Raw genomic sequence first — 17,987 nt, forward strand, 5'->3', positions numbered from 1 at the left:
CCTGACATGGCTAGGGCTTAGCTCCAGTGTGAGTTCTCAGGTGCTGGGAGATGGCCGAGCGATCACTGAAGGTCTCCCACACTCCTGACATTCAAATGGTCTCTCTCCAGAATGAACTCTCTGATGCTGAGTGACCGGAATGATCCCCAAGGAATAATAACCAGTCCTAGTTCTCAGCCCAGAGAAGGGGAAACCCCAACTCGGAGTCCCTAAGGCAGATCAGCCCTAGGACAGGGAAAGGGAGGGTTTGGCCTTACCCACAGAGACCAGGTGCCCGAATGTCTCCAGCATCACATAATGGTACTCAGTCCTTTTGTGTTAGGCCCAGCAGCCTCCACTCCTCCCGGGTAAAGTCCACAGCAACATCCTGGAAAGTCACTGGTTCCCGTGAAGTCACATGTGTTGTCTGCTCAGGAGGGTTCTTAATGGGGGCAGAAGAAAATCTGGCTGAGTATTCCTACAAAACCCACTGTGATAGGGACTCTCCTGCTTTGGGGATTTGTTTAGAGATACCCACTTGTGGCTAAAGAGGTCTACTGGGTCCCTTTCTCCAGGAACCAAAGCTCCTACTTCACAAAGAGCCCCAAGTATATGCAAGCTATTTCCCTTTTCCCACATCTGTATCTACCCTACCCTAGGTTGACAACTTCCCACTGCAGAGCCTTCTCCTTGTATGAATACTACCTCCCCACTTGAGCTAGAGCAGGACAGTCACTCTGGCTGTGCTATGATTGGTCCTTTCTGGGAAGATGAGATCACCTCCACTTTGCTTTGCTTGGACGAGAGGCATCTTGCCCATATGGGACACAACCTTCCTGAAAAGGAATGAGAGAAAGCAGAGCCATGAGACTGGAGATGGTCAGAGATTCTTTCCATCACCTGGAAGCACCTGGATGCAGCCTTGCCTTAAGCCTAATCCAGAATACATGAAAGCCAATAAATTTACTTCTATGCTTGAGTCAGTATCAGTCACTTGCAAATAATTCTGACCAATGCCACAGATACACCCTTACCCTGATGGTCAGCAAGACACGACCTACCTGTGTTACCCAGACCCTAGCTCTGGGTTATTCAGAAGCAAATCCCAGAAATGCATTTCTGAAGGATGAAGGCTCTTACACGAACTGGGATATAAATGTCCACACACCCCTGGCCTGAGGTTGTTCTATCTCTCAAGTCTATGGAAACATTTGGTCAGTCCCCTCCCTTGTCTCATGCCTCAACTCCCAGGTCACCGTGCCCTCTCTCTAGTGATGCCACTGTGGCTAGAGGGCAGGGATTCTCTTCACATTCAGGTTGCTTCAGAGTCCAGCACAGACCTAAGAGCTGAGATTTGGAATGGCTCAACCTGTGGAAAGCCTCAATTGTGGGCCTGCTTCACAAGGGATGCTGGGACCAGAAGAGGGTGATTTTCCCCACTCACCTCAGGCAGGGCCATCTCTGGCTGGATGGCTGTAGCCTTCTGCTGCTTCTTTTCCTGCTGGGCAGGGACTTTGAGACAGCAGGTGGGGTCCTGTGAAGGCTGGGCAGGTGGTGCTGGGAGGACATCAGTAGGTGTGGTCATACCCCAGAAGGGCAAAGGCAGCCTATCTCTGCTATCGCACACCAGCATTCTGCTACACCCTGTGATGTCCCTGGTCCTGCCTTCTCTTCTCCCACGCTCAGCCCTCTACTCTCGACCCTCCAGTCTTTTCAAGGTACTTGTCTTCCCACATCTGGATGGGTACAAGATGCTTTACTCTGCACAGGCCACAGGGAGCAGTGCTCCCACTGCTGAGACTCCTGGTCCCACTCTTTCCCTCTCTACGGACTATCTTGGGCCCCAGCCCCGATGAGATGGCTGCCTCATGCCTTCTGTGAAGCTAAGCCCCCATTTCTAGCATCCAAGCCCTCCACCCTGCCCACGTGGGCACTCCTTTCTGCCATCACTCCTGCCACCTCATGGACTTCCCCAGCGTTCAGGACATGTACCAATCTTGACACGAACTTCATCAACTTTCTTCCACCTTAGAAAACAGGCCCATCTGGCCCCATGACCCCTCAACCATGGCTCCTCCTTGTGATCTTCTTTACATGGCACCACACATTTTGCAAGCTTGTATCATACTGGCTCCACTTGCAACATCAAGGGGTACCTGATGTAACCTAGCCTGGCCAGTGATTGAATCTGGGATGAACACAGCCCACAACCAAACAATCAGAGCCAACAGGCTTGGGAATGTTGGGAATGTTTGGAAAAGAGAAATTCCACAATGGGAGGACCCGCAGAGAGATAGACTGCCTGTGGGTGAAGCCAACCAAGGGCAAAAAAACTGACACATGGGAGAGAAGATGAGTTCTGAGGACACTATGAGGTCCTGGATTCAGCTGTGTCTGATGCTACATCATCCAAGAAGTTTTTCAAGAAACTTTCCTCCTCCCTGAGCCATTCTATGAAAGTGTTTTGTGGCAGTCACACCTAAGAGTCCCAAGTGATGTGATCATCACTAAGAGAGGGATTCTGAGGGTTTCCTGGAAGACTTCTGTTTTCTGTGATATTAATTGATTCCATCCATGTGTGAGGTTAAACACAGGATGAACTCACTGACTTGGATATCAGGAACTCCACAGCTGTCTCCTTGGTAGCTGTATTTCTTTCTTTCTCTCTCTCTCTCTTTTTTTTTTTTTTTTTGATACAGAGTCTCATCTGGACAAGACAGGTGGATTGTTTGCACTCAGGAGTTTGAGACCAGCCTGAGGAAAAGCGAGACCCCCATCTCTAAAAATAGCCAGGCCCCATGGGCCTAGTAGGCTGAGGCAAGTGGACTGCTTGAACCCAAGAGTTTGAGGTTGCTGTAAACTATGATGCCAGGGCACTCTACCTAGGGCAACTAAGTGAGACTCTGCCTCAAAAAAGAAAGAAACTTATGCTAGAAAGAAATACATTGAATAATGTAATGTTCTATCCTGTTTTTTTTTGGTGACCGAGTCTCACTATGTCGCCCTAGGTAGTGTGCCATGGCATCATGGTTCACAGCAACCTCAAACTCTTGGGCACGAGTGATTCTCTTTTCTGAGTCTCCCAAGTACTTACCTGGGACTGCAGGCACCTGCCACAACACCCAGCTACTTTTAGAGATGGGGTCTTGCTCTGGCTCAGGCTAGTCTCGAACTCATGAGCTCAGGCAATCCACCCACCTTGGCCTTCCAGAGTGCTAGGATTATAGGCATGAGCCACTGCGCCCCGGCCAGAACCGATATTTAGTTTCGTATTGCTGGTGTAATAAACTGCTGCAAACTAGGTGGCTCAAATGAGCATATTTGTTAGCTCACAGTTCTAGAGATCATAAGTCTGGTATGATATGTACCTCACTGGGCTAATATCAATGTGTCAGTAGGGCTGGGCTTCTTTTGAGGCTCTAGGGGAAAACCCATTCCTGGCCTTTTCTGTTTCTAGTGGCTATCCCAAATATGTATTTCATGGCCCTTCCTCATATCACTCCTTCTTCTGTCATCAAATTTCTCTGACTCTGATCCTGTGGCCTCCCTCTCTTAAGAACCTTGCAATGGGGTGGCGCCTGTGGCACAGTGAGTAGGGCGCCGGCCCCATATACCGAGGGTGGTGGGTCAAACCCGGTCTCCAGCCAAACTGCAACAACAACAATAAAAATAGCTGGACATTGTGGCAGGTGCCTATAGTCCCAGCTACCCAGGAGGCTGAGGCAAGAGAATCACCTAAGCCCAGAAGTTGGAAGTTGCTGTGAGCTGTGATGCCATGGCATTCTCCCAAGGGCAATAAAGTGTCTCTTAAAAAAAAAAAAAAAAGAACCTTGCAAAGACATTAGACCCACCCATATAATCTAACCTATTCTCACATCTACATTAGACCCACCCATATAATCTAACCTATTCTCACATCTCAAGACTCTTAACCTAATCATATCTCCAAGATCCCTTTGTCCCTGTTAAGATAATAGATGTAGAGGGTGCATCTACAATGAGGACACAGACACCTTTGCGACAATTGTTCTGAAGACCACAGCACCCCAAACTCTGTATCTGCCTTCCCCCCCACCCCCCCACCACACCTTCTCCAGGATTACCTGTTCTTAGAATCCCACCATCTCCTCTATAGGATTCCTCCTTTCCCCTTAATCATAAACATCAACCAGTTAATCATTCATTCACTTCAGAAACATCTTATGGATACCTATCAACATGGAACATGGAGGTACACAATGCAGAAGCATCCATACTCTGTAAAACTCACATGTGTGCTCTCTCCCCAGCCAGCCACCTCTCTTGGGAGGATGGGCAATAGCTCAAAGTAGCCACTATGCTTGTACTCTCCTTTCTGTCCTCTGTTCATCACCCACCATACTCAGCATGATACATTTCTTCTTCTTTTTTTGTCCCTGCTTGATATTTCAAAGCAATTTTTTTTTTTTTGAGAGAGAGAGAGTCAGTCTCACTCTATTGCTCAGATTAGAGTGCCCTAGCATCCGCCTAGCTTACAGCAACCTGGGCTCAAGCAATCCTTCTGCCTTGGCCTCCCAAGTAACTGAGACTACAGACACCTACCACATCGACTACATAATTTTCTCTATTTTTTTGGTAGAAATGTACTCTCACTCTTGCTTAGGCTGTTCTGCAACTCCTGAGCTTAAGAGATCCTCCCCCCAGAGTACTGGAATTACAGGCAGGAACACCTGTACCTGTCTCAAGTCTCACTGTGGCCCCCACCTTCAGAGTTCAGGGATCAATTCCCACTGCTTTATCTTTAGAACAGCATGCAAACCACCACAGGGCCCTCACAGGCTGTGCCAGCTCAGTCCCCTGCTCCCTTTCTGTACCAACCTACCCAAATTATCCATGCACATACTGTGATCTATTCTTAGGCCCTAATAAGCAATGCTCATTCTTCCTGCCTTTTCTTTACATGGCCAGGTGTCAACTCCACTGACTCAGCCTCCATGAGCTCCAAGAGGACTCTCAAACTCATCGTGATCCCACCATCATCACATGCACATTCATTTGTTAAATCCCTGTCTCTCCTGCTAGACTGTAGGCTCTGAGAGCTCAATACTTTTGTTTGTCTCACCAAGTAATAAAGGAATCGTAGTACAGCAGGGATCCCAAATGGAAAAAAAAAGAAGTACTTTATCTGGAAGCTTTCATTGGAGCCTCTGGAGGGCTCCTTGGAGAATGTAGTGCTGGAACCTACCCCAGGGATTTCAATAGCTCTGACATGGGGACACAGATATCTTTGGTCTGCATACAGTGTGCACTACCCGTCCCCTGACTCTCCCAGGAAGTCTGAAGTTCTCTCTCCTGCAGAGTCCTCTAACACACCCACATGGAGCAGCACACCTACCTACCCTTCCACTGCACTCACCTTCCTCCTCAGATATCCAAGTCGCATCCTCCACCAAGGCTGCCACCTCTTTGCAGTCCTTTGGATGCTGTGATTCCACCCACATCCGGAGTTTCCCAGGTAGTGCACCCAGGAACTGCTCTAGCACCAGCACTCCAGCATCTGCTCCTTGGAGTGAACGTCAGGCTCCAGCCACTGGTGACACAGTTCACGAAGGTAGGTGAGGGCTTCTCGGGGACCTACCACATTCCCATAATGAAATTGCCGAAATTTCTGATGAGCTGCCTCAGGATCAGCTGGATGCTCACCCAGCAGTTATACTGGCTCCTTGAGAATGTCAGGACTCAGGATCCCATCTTCAGCATAGACGGTGCAAATCTGGCCATTACAGGCACCAGCTACCTCCTGGTTCAGTGTGAGGACCTCAACAACCTCAATGTTCATCAGGGGATTCTCACCAGGAAGAGGACCCAGCTGAATTTTGATTTGAGGCCCAAGATATTCTGCAGGTCAAGAACAGAACAAGACAAATGGTGAAAAAGCATATGGGAAGATGCTCAGTATCATTACCCATCAGAAGACTGCAAATCAAAATCATCATAAAATATACTTTATACCTACAATAACGGTTTTTATCAAAGATGGACCGTAACAAGTAAGAATATGGAAAAACTGCTAGACCTACAAACTCCTGGTGGCAATACAGAATGCTGTACCACTTTGCAAAATACTTTGGTAAAACCTCAAAAACGTAAATGTAAAGTTACATATAACTCCCCAACTCTCCATCTAGTAAATATTCCCAAAAGAACTGAGTATTTCTTATAGAACTGAAAGCATATGCTTACGAAAACCTGTCTCAGAATGCAGTATTATTCATAACAGGACATCTGTGTTATTTCCCCTTTTTAGCCGTCAACTGATGACCGTATAAAGAAATTGTGATCCCCTTGTACAACAAAGTATCTGGCAACAAGAAAAAATCAACTGATAGGCTCAGCACCTGTAGCTGAAGTGGCTAAGATGGCAGCCACATACACCAGAGCTGTTTGAATCCAGCCTGGGCCCGCCAAACAACAATGACAACTACAACCAAAAAATAGCCAGGCATTGAGGCAGGTGCCTATAATTCCAGCTATTTGGGAGGCTGATGCAAGAGAATCACTTAAGTGCAAGAGTTGGAGGTTGCTGTGAGCTGTGACACCACAGCACTCTACCCAGGGCAACTGCTTGAGACTCTGTCTCAAAAAAAAAAAAAAAAAAAATCAACTGATACATTCCACAACACAGATGAACTTTGAAAGCATCATGCTAAAGTGAAAGAAATCATATATAAAAGGCCATATTAGTACATTTATATGAAATATCAAAATCCATACAGACAAAAACTTGATTGGTGATTGCCAGGAGATGGAAGAATTGAGGGAATAGAAAGGGGATTGCTAACTGACATGGGTTCCCTGCCATGGTGATTAAAATGTTTTGCAGTTAGATAGTGGTGATGGTTCCAGAACCCTGTGAAAATAGTTTTAAAATCCCTGAATTATACATTTTAACAGTAAACCTTGGCTGAGTGCCCATAGCAAAGTGGTTATGGCACCAGCCACATGCACCGAGGGTGGTGGGTTCGAATCTGACCTGGGACAGCTAAAAAACAATGACAACTGCAACAAAAATATAGCCGGGCATTGTGGTGGCTGCCTGTACTCCCAGCAACTTAAGAGGCTGAGGCAAGAGATGCGTTTAAGCCCAAGAGTTAAAGGTTGCTGTGAGCTGTGACACCACAGCACTCTACCAAGAGTGACATAGTAAGACTATCTCAAAAAAAAAAACACACAAAAAAGTAAACCTTCTGGTGAGTTACCTCTTTATACAGCACTTTATTTTTTTTTTTTTAATTACTAAAACCCTTAGTAATTTCTTTTTTTTTTTTTTTTTTTGAGGCAGAATCTCATTATGTTGCCCTCGGTAGAGTGCTATGGCATCACAGCTCATAGCAACCTCCAACTCTTGGGCTGAAGCGATTCTCTTGCCTTATCCTCCCAAGTAGCTAGGATCACAAGTGCTCACCATGACGCTTGGCTACTTTTCCTTATTGTTGTAGTTGTCATCATTGTTGTTTGGCAGGCCTGGGCTTGATTTGAACCCACTGTATGTGGCTGGCACCCTAGACACTGAGCAACAAGCGCCAAGGTGAGGAAGTGTTCTTCTTTTTTCTATAAAATGTCTGCCTCAAAAGTTTAGTCTGTTTTCCTTCATATTCAGATAAAGGTTAAAGACAATTCAGCCCTTGCATTTAGCCCTGGCTGCCAACACTGGATGCCAGAGAGTGTTTGTTCCCTAGACAAGAGGCTCACATTTTATACAGGTCTTATAAGACAAATATGGGAGGTGAGAGTAAAACAAACTAGTAAAGATCTGTTTTACTACATTTATATACTTATGTTACCGAACCTTTAGGTAGGGCTTATGTTCTGTATGATATAAAAAATAGGATAAGGTTCGGCTCCTGTAACTCCGTGAGTAGGGTGCCGGCCACATACATTGAGGCTGTTGGGTTAGAGCCCAGCCTGGGCCTGCTACACAACAATGACAACTGCAACCAAAAAATAGCAGGGCATTATGGTGGGCACCTGAAGTCCCAGCTACTCAGGAGGCTGAGGCAAGAGAATCACTTAAGCCCAAGAGTTTGAGGTTGCTGTGAGCCGTGATGCCACAGCACACTACCTAGGGTGACATAGTGAGACTTGGTCTCAACAACAACAACAAAAAAAAAAAAACGGAAAAAAAAAACAAGATAAAACAGCACCTTTACATTATTCAATGTTTCTTTCTATCATAAGTTTCTTTCTTTTTTGAGGCAGTCTCACTTAGTCACCCTAGCATCATAGCTTATAGCAACCTCAAACTCTTGGGCTCAAGCAGTCCACTTGCCTCAGCCTCCCAGGCGCACAGGGCCTGGCTATTTATTGAGACCAGGGTCTTGCTTTTCCTCAGGCTGGTCTCAAACTCCTGAGCTCAAGCAATCCACCTGTCTTGTCCAGGGTAAATTTATTTGTTCTGTTAAATAAAGTGAGGGCTAAGGCAGTTAATTTGCCTGAAGAGATTAAATTCAGAACATCTCCACTCATAAGAGTCCTCTTATGCTGAAAACAATGAGGACTCCTACTGAAGGGGTTCCCACTTTGTCATTCACTGGGCACCCTGCCAGTGACTTCTATAACACCTGAAGCATTCCCAACACTGATTACATTCTTGGGCTATTTTGGCATGATGCTGAGTAGGAGAGCTATGCATACAACTTCCCCATAGCAATTACATGTTATCATCATTTCAGAATTCTCAGACAGAATCACTGCCTGTTAAGAACTTTTACAGTATGAATTCTCTCAAGTCTGAGTTATGCCAGAGTCTTTCGTGATGTGATATTACTGAGATTTTTTTTCCCTGTGTGAGTTCTCAGATGCTAAAAAACTCATGAAAAGAACTTCATTCATAGTCTTTGAAGGTTAACCTCCCATGTGAGTCTTTCCTTAAAGGACAAGCTGAGCTGAAAGTGGGCTTTATTCCATTCTGTTTTTAGATGAGTTATCTTTTCTATCAAACAAGTGTATTCCACTCATTTCCTACATTATCTATCTATATATACATCTATCTATCTATCTATCTATCTCTATATATAACATACATATATATATATATATTAACTCTGTGGTCTATGTGATTCTGTCGGGCTACATGAAGGATGGAATCTACAGAAGCATCTCTCTCTCCCAATTAAACTACTTCCTTCCTTAAATTATTTTTTTGCAAAAATTTAGATTTGAAAAGAATGCCATATTCTTATTTTTAGAGCTCATTTCCTACTAAATGACTTCACAAGTAAAAAGTGTTAAATTCTTGTAGGATGTCCTATGAGCATAACCTTCATTAATAGTCCCTTCCCTGCCTTGCTTCCCTAATGACTAAATCTAGTTTATATTTCAAGTATTCTACCCAATAGCCACACAGAGCAATGCCTTCTTGGGATGGACACTAACTGAAAGCTGAAGTGTGACTGCCATAAAATTTACCTCAGCACATTTTTTACCTTCACAGCATCACTACCCATTCAGTGCTTTCTTGAGAATATGGCATTTATTGAATTTTCTTTCTACTTCAACAACCAGGACCTAGGCTGTCATTCTTGTGAACACAGAAAGCTGGAAAAGTACACAAGTTGAGTTGCCAAAAAGGCCCAGCTTTGAATTCACTTCCAGTTCTGTCCATTAATGAGGGATAGCCATGCCAGTGGTGGGATAAAGAGGCCTCTATGAGGGATAAATGTCTCAGCCAACAGTAAAGGCTGCCATTCCAAAAACATTTATGTGCTGACTGGCTCTCCTTCTGAGGTCAAATGGGTGCACTCAACTGGCTTTGCAAACCTCTTTTTTATTATTATTATTTTTAGAAGTATAGAGCTTTTAATTATTTATTTTTTAGAGACAGAGTCTCACTGTGTCGCCCTCAGTAGAGCACTGTCACGTCATAGCTCACAGCAATCTCCTGCTCTTGAGCTTAGGTGATTCTCTTGCCTCAGCCACCTGAGTAGCTGGGACTACAGGCACCCGCCATAATGCCCGGCTATAAGACGGAGTTTCACTTTCTTGCCCTCTGTAGAGTGCCACGGCATCACAGCTCACAGCAACCTTCACCACTTGGGCTTAGCCAATTCTCTTGCCTCATCCTCCGGAGTAGCTGGGACTACAGGCACCCACTACAACACCTACCTATTTTTTTGTTGTTGCAGTTTGACCAGGACTGGTTTGAACCCACCAACCTTGGTATATGGGCTGGTGCCCTACTCACTGAGCCACAGGCGCCACCCTGCAAACCTCTTTAGCTGTCTCTTACTTTCTTCTCACGCAAACTCTTTATTAACAGAACCAGTCAAGACATGGGATAGTTCAAAATCAAGGCAAAACCTGTGACTTTGTAGTGTTAGTGTAAACATTTTGTTTAAAATTATTTAAACATAAAAAGTAGACTGGGCACCTATAGCTCAATGGTTAGAATGCCAGCCCTGTGCAGCAAGAGTGGCAGGCTTGAACCAGGCAGGCCAGGGCCTGCTAAACAAATAAACAAACAAAACCCCCAAAGACAAAAAACAAAACAAAACAAAGAAAAAAAAAACCCTGTACTTCTACCCCTTGAAAAAGTCCATGCATTTACCAGCTGTCCTTGGTTCATGCCAAAAATTCAGAAGTAAATTTTCTCCCTTATCACATTTTAAAAATAAGATAATGACATATAAGAAAGAATGTACAGATGGTTTTCTATATCCATGGGTTCTGTATTTGTTGATTCAACCAACTGTGGACTGAATGTATTGGGGGAAATCAATGGATGGTTGTGTCCATAATGCACATTTCCAGAATCTTCCCCTTGTCATTATTGCCCAAACACCACAGTATTAACAACTACTTTACTTACCATTTACATTGTATTAAGCATTATGAGTGATGATTTGAGATTGATTTAAACCATATGAGAGGCTATGCATAAGTTACATGCCAATACTAAACCATTTCATATAAGTGACTTGAACATCTGTGGATTTTGGTATCTTGTGTGAAGGTTGGTCCTGGAACTAATCCCACATCGATATTGGGGGACCACTGTATGTAGTAAGTACATGTTATAAATAATCACAGGAACTCAGTCTTCCTTTCACTTATGAAGAATTCTTGGCTGCTTTTCCTTCACCATCCTCAACCAATTACTCACCTACCCCCACTGAGTCCACTCATGAATCACCCACACTTGCTTCTCCCTAAACCTGCTCTTACTCTCAAGCCTGGTACTAGGACCTCTCTCTTAGGTGCTACTGTGGCCCCCCTACCCCATGCCCTTATCACCAAGGTGTTAATAGTACCAAGATGTTACAGGTGTTTCTTATAATTGCTGAGTGTTTCCAAGCTTAGCTCTTGCTTCTCCTTTCCTTAAAGGCATATGGTCTACTACAGTGCTGTACCTCAGTTCTTTCTTCACAAGCTACCCAAAGGGAGCCGTGAAAAGGTACGTCTCACCCGGTCTCAAGAATGCAAAGCAGTCCGCTCACAGCCAATGAGACTTTGATTATGCCAAACTACATGCTCCTCTTTATACTTGTTATCTACTCCTGCCCCACTGGGGCAACTTACTGTTCTTCAGAAAGCCAAGCTCTTTCCCATCTCATGGTCACTACAAATGACGTCTCCAAGTCTGGAAGCTCTTTTCACCAACACTCTTGCATGTTGGCACACTTATTTTCCCTTATTGGCTTAAATCTCACCCCTGCAGAGTCTTTCTTCCCTAATTTCTCATAGCTCTCCCCTTTCCACTGAGTTCTTTTACTTTTCAGTACTTACTACAACTTATTCTATCTGTGCTATCTGCTTACAAACAGCCATCAAATTGATTATGAACTGTATGGTGGCAGGGTTTAAGTTAAGGCTTCAGTTTCTCACACAAGTGTTTAGTATACTGCATGGGACAGAAGAGACTGTCTGTAAATATTTGGGAGGTGAAAGAAGGAAAGGAGAGGAAGTAAAACATCTAACAAATAACTCTGTGACAAAGCAGAGATTAACTGGGCACCCATCATCTCAGGCACAAAATACAAGAGCTCCCTAACCTCACACAACTTCCCTCACACAGCCTATAACTCTGAGACACCACCCCTCAATCTGTCACCTGTGAAGCCAGCTTTCCCCTATGTGTAGAACCATAGGCACCCACAGTGCCCCCACAGAGCAGCTAGATTTAGGGAACTATATCCAGAAGTACATGACCTGGAGGTTTCCCATGCAGGATATGGGACTTAAGCTCTAGGGAGGATGAGACACTAACTCGTCCCATCCAGAGTAATCTGGAACCATAAAGACCAGAAGGGACATTAGGAGTCTAGATGATCAAGGTTGAAACCAATGGGCAGACAGACACAAAGTGCTTGCACTGCAGGGTACCTTGTAGAGGACATATAGTTTGGTTACCTGTGCCAATGGGTAGAAACATTTTCAGTGAAGAGAACAGAAAGGCCTCTGAATGTGGAAAAGAAAAAAAAAATCGAGATGTCAAGCTAAAACATGGAAAAACCTGAAATAGAGTTGAGAAAAAGAGGAAGAGGAGAGACCACACCCCCACTATTCTGTGGTGAACAGTCCATCATCAAACATGGGGGCCAGATACAGATTTCAAATACAGATTTCACATAGTAACCATAAGTGGGTAGTTACAGTGGTATTTAAATCAGAGCACAGAGAACAAAGAGAAGGCAAAGCATCCAGTGTGCTTTCTAGCCAGCACGCCTTGATGATAGAAAAGCTAAAAAAGATAGCAAAGAAAAACCCACCTCCCTAAAGTAATTTATCAGCATTGACATGAAAAAAAAAAAAGTCAACAGACTCCAGCTACACATTACACTAAGGGTACTTCTATGTCTATTATGTCCCCATGCTAACTGCTTAAAGGAAAAAAATATCCCTATGACCACCGTGGTAGGTTCTGGGTGGGAAACTGGGGATATTACTGATTTTCATTCATTAGAAAAGACTAGATGACTATTTCTTCATCCAGATAAACTGTTTTGAATCGAAGTAGAATCCAGTGTCATGCGCATCAAAATCTGGAAATCAGACATCCACTCTTCACACTCTCAGCTTCACAATGCTTTGGAAGTTCATGTGAATGCAATTACATAACTTCTTCCAAAAAGTAAAAACAATTAACATCCAATGAACAAAGAACATAGTCAGTAAACAGTGCTGAAAGAACTTGTACCCCACACCAAGTGTCAGAGGAAACTCCATATAAACTGAACTAACCAAAAAATAAATTTGAAAATACTAGAAAACACAAAAGTATGCGTACTATTGGCCTACTTATGATTCAAAACCAAGAACGGTAATAAAAACAGACCTGAAAAAAAAAATACTTGAAATTATAGAACTTCTGTAGAGAGACTACATGAAGATAGAAGGTCTGGAATATAGTATTTCAATCTTAACATCCAGAAAATATTAATTACCACATATAAAAGGTGACAAAAAAGGGAAAATACACAAACTCACAGAAGAAAAAAATGCCAAGAGTATATAAATTTATAAAACATGCAACTCTGGCAGCTGTGAGGAAAATGTGAACTAAACCTAATATGCTATTTTTTTCTTTACCCATCAAACCCACAAATCTTAAAAAAAAATTAAGGCTCGGTACCCATAGCAGTTATGGTGCTAGCCACATACACCAAGACTGGTGGGTTCCAACCAGGCATGGGCCAGCTTAACAATAATGACAACTACAACAAAAAATAGCCAGGCATTGTGGCAGGTGCCTGTAATCCCAGCTACTTGGGAGACTGAGGCAAGAGAATCGCTTGATTTCAGGAGTTTGAGGTTGCTGTGAGCTGTGACGCCAATGGCACTCTACCAAGGGTGACATAATGAAACTCTGTTTCAGGGCAAAGAAAAAAAAAATTTCCCTGGTGATAGAGAGGGCAAAAAGCACTCATGTGCCTGAGCTATACATACTTTACAGGATTTTAGGTGGCTATTTATTGCTACCAGATTTTTAGCTTACACTTTAGTCAATCCTACAGTTAACTGGTATCAACTATGTTTCTTGCACAGATAACTGATGCGCCTAGGATTGCCACCACACCTGCTAAAGCAGCCTTACTTGTGACATGTGCCCTAGGTCTGCATGACTGTTTGCCTATTTGGATTCAGTTCAGGGAGAATGTAACCAAATTTATGGCAAGTACATCAAGCTACAGTATCCAAAAAAAGAAAAAAGAAAAAAATCTAGCCTACAGAAAAACTAACTTGTATGTGCAAAAAACTGTATACAAGCAAGTTTTTTCCAACAACTGGAATGTCTCCCAAGGGGAGAGAAGAAAAATAAAATGTGGACTACAATGAATCTGTTAAAGAGTGAAGCAGACCTGTCTGTATTGAGTATAATACACCCCCAAAACATCTATATAAATTTATACACGTGCACTAAACCCATAAACAGAAGTCTGGCTAGAGACACACCAGACTTAAAAATGATTACATGAGGGGGAGGAATGCAGACAATGAATGGAACAGTGTGAGGGAGCCCCTACTGTCAACACATATACCACCTGCCTAGTAACAGGTTCCCTTTCAACCAAGTAGGACACTAACTTTGGAGCCATGCCGCACCCTCGGCATCAGGCCGCAGCGAGGTGGCGCTGTCCGCGCTGTAAGTGATGGAGTGGAGGTTAGTGCTCCCCGGAGCTGGGCCCCCAGCACCCCCTGTGTGCGACAGCGGCAGAAATGCTGCCTAGCACACAGTTTTCCGCATTCCTAATAGGTGAAGGCACTAGTAGAAGGAGAGTGTATGTGATTATTGATTTGTGTCTTATGTCTGTTTGTTCCCGATAAGCAACCAAGAAGTTTCAACAGAATAAACTCAAAGATTACTGATCCAGATATAGCCCACAAGGAAACTTGCGACTGCAATTCTTTTCCATCATAAATGTCAGTAAACTAAGACAATGAGCCACGGGGCAAACAGCATGTCTTAACACAATACACACAATCACTATTCACAATAACCATTTATTCGAAAAACACCTAAAGCCACTAAGTTTATAATCAATAGATGCACAGTAGAAAACACAAACATGATTAAAAATATGAATATAAGAATTAATCTAATTAGAATTAAAGTAGTAAAAGAAATATATAATAGAATTTAAAAGCAGACTATACTATTACTAAACACTAACATATATAGTTACTAATAAGAATAAAAATATATAGAAAATATATATAGAAGTAATCAAGCATTATACATAAAGGAATATGTCAAGCTATTTTAAAAAGAAAAAGATTATAAGAAACTGAAAAGAGTTGCAAAACTGAGAGGAGTTATAAGCCTTGACATTCCTAAAGAGGGAGTAAGCAGGTGTTACTGATAAACCTCCCTCCGGAGAGCAAAACCTTGAAAACATGTAATGCATGATAAACCGCATATGCAGACACAAAGATAATTTACAAGCATAAGCAGAATAAAGATTGCATTATTTGAACCTTGAAAAGAAAATGTATAAATACCAACATATACCCTCAATAAATTTTGCAGCTACATACTCCAACCTGTGAAGTGTGTCAGTCTGTCTTTCCTGCGTCGCCCCTTTAACCCTCCTCGTCTCTTCTCCCTGAATTCCCTCGGACTGGAAGCCACCGACCGGGCGGTCCGCGGCAGAGCCACAGAAAAGCTTGGTTCTGCATGTCTGTGGTTACTTACTATATCACTCCAACCTTCTCCAACTCTTTTCTAAAACATTGGTCCCAGACTAATCAATTGATCCATTCCCTGTAAGGTCTTCCCATGTGCCTGGTTCTCACCTGGAAAGGTATCTTGAGGCATTCCTCTCTCCAACGGCCAGAATTCTTCTGCTTCCTCTAACTGAGATACCACATCTGGCTTGGAAAGCTGATATTCTGCTCAAAGGAAAAGAGACAGGGCTTGCAGGGGTGGTCTGTGTTCGGGAGAAAATGCTGCCCTGCTGCTGTACAAGCTGTTTCCACCTTCCTCCCTGTGATGGCATGACATAACTTCTGATGACCACAATCCTATCCATCCCCTATCTTGGCTCAGTTCCAGTCACTCACACAAAGGGAGATGGGTTAGCTGAGACTTTTGGGAAAAGCTTGTTTTCTTGTTAAATGCAAAGCTGTGAAAAGGAGCAGGCCAGCGCTACCCCTTCCCTTATTTCTGCCTTGAATGCAGAATTGTTTGAAGCCACAGGCATACAATGACTAACCAGAAGATGGAAAGGTTCACAGTAGCCAGAGATGCAAGAGATTAGGTTCTTTGATGACGATACACTTGACCTGGTAGAACATTTTATACCACATCCTATGTAATTCTTATTATAAAAACAGGAATCATACACTACTGCAGCTGCAAACATCCTTAACAGACACATGCCTAGTACTCGGGGGCTCTTAGCAATGGATTAGGCAGTAGTAAGTCCTTATCCTACAGGTGAAAAATCACACTTGCTTCCTCAGGCTCCAGGGCCATAACACTTCTACTGTGATCCCTGCAGTTTAAGCCCAAATAGACACACATTTCACACAAAGCACAGATCTTTATTGACATGGAGGCCAGCCTTACCCACTGACACCACGTTGCTGTAGTTCTCTAGCATCACTTCCCTGTACAGATATTTTTGTTCCAGGTCCAGCAGTCCCTACTCTTCCCCAGTAAAACCCAGTGTAACATCTTCAAAAGTCACTGGTTCCTAAAATCCAGATTTTTCTTCAGTCAGGGCATGTCCTCATCCATGGCAAAGAAAGACAAAGGAGGATGACAGAGCCCGTGAAATCACAGAATGGTGTACAAGATGATGATCATCTTGGGAGTCACATCCTGAGATTCTGTGCCAGTCAGAAACTCTGAGCAAACACTAAGCTTGACCCTATTCAGGTCACCAGACCTTGCTGGCATATGAAATCCTGCCCATTTCTTATTAATCTGAGGATTGGAGTATAAGAATTCCTAAGGAATTCCCTGAGCTGAATCATCACATGCAAGACTTCAGCCCATGGCTCCAGGCTTGTAGCTCAGCAGCTAGGGTGCCAGCCACGTAAACGGGAGCTGGCGGGTTCGGCAGGGGCGGGCCAAACAACGACAACTGCAGCAAAAAACAGCCAGTCATTGTGATGGGCGCCTGTATTCCCAGCTACTTGGGAGGCTGAGGCAAGAGAATCTCTAAAGCCCAAGAGACTGAGGCTGCTAAGAGCTGCGACGCCACGGCTCTCTTCCTAAGGCAACATAGTGAGACTATGTCTCAAAAAAAAAAAAAATAGACTTCAGCCCCTAGTGTTTCTTTTTTTTTCTTTTCTTTTTTTTTTCCCTCAAGACAGTCTCACTATGTTGCCCACGGTACAGTGCTATGGCCTCACAGCTCACAGCAACCTCAAACTCTTGCCTCAGCCTCCCAAGTAGCTGGGACTACAGGCGCCCGCCACAAGCCCGGTTTTTTTTCTTGTTGTTGTTGCAGTTGTCATTGTTGTGCTGCAGGCCTGTGCCGGGTTCGAACAGGCCAGCCTCGGTGCACGTGGCCGGCGCCGTAACCGCTGTGCTACAGGAGACGAGCTGAGACGAGCTGAGCGGAGCCCCTTCTGTTTCTATCTCATTTATTTTCAGGGATCCATCCACTATTCTCTTTTCCTTTTATTGCTAAACTGAGCTCATGTCACGTCTTGTTTGAAACCTCAACAGAAGCCTAATCCTCACTTATACCTGTCAGTTACTCAGCTCAGTATGGATTAGAGTAAACTGGAATCACCTCAGCCTGCCCTTCAGAATCACCCCCAATCTGGCCACTAATCTAACCACACCCCTTAGAAAGCAAAGCAACCTGCGGACTGTCTCACGCCCAACCAACCCCTTGCAGCTTCCTGAGGTGCTCTGGGGCCCGAGGAAATCTCACGGAAGGGGGTCTCTCCCCACCACACCCCCATAAAGGAGTGGACTCAAAAGCTAAAAGAAGCCTCTACTCACCCAGGACCAGGTCGTCAGATGCCTGAAGGCCATACTTTTCTCCCTCTCAGTCTGTCTCGGGAATGGGTGA

At 44.0% G+C, this 17,987-nt stretch overlaps 1 pseudogene; it reads right to left on the reverse strand.

The window, feature by feature from the left end:
- Positions 1 to 17,950, reverse strand: part of LOC128584494 (neurotrophin receptor-interacting factor homolog) — a 29,357-nt pseudogene extending 11,407 nt beyond the window's left edge.
- Between the last annotated feature and the right edge of the window lie 37 nt (positions 17,951 to 17,987).

This window comes from Nycticebus coucang, chromosome 4 (genome assembly GCF_027406575.1).
Source record: "Nycticebus coucang isolate mNycCou1 chromosome 4, mNycCou1.pri, whole genome shotgun sequence".
Lineage (NCBI taxonomy): Eukaryota > Metazoa > Chordata > Mammalia > Primates > Lorisidae > Nycticebus > Nycticebus coucang.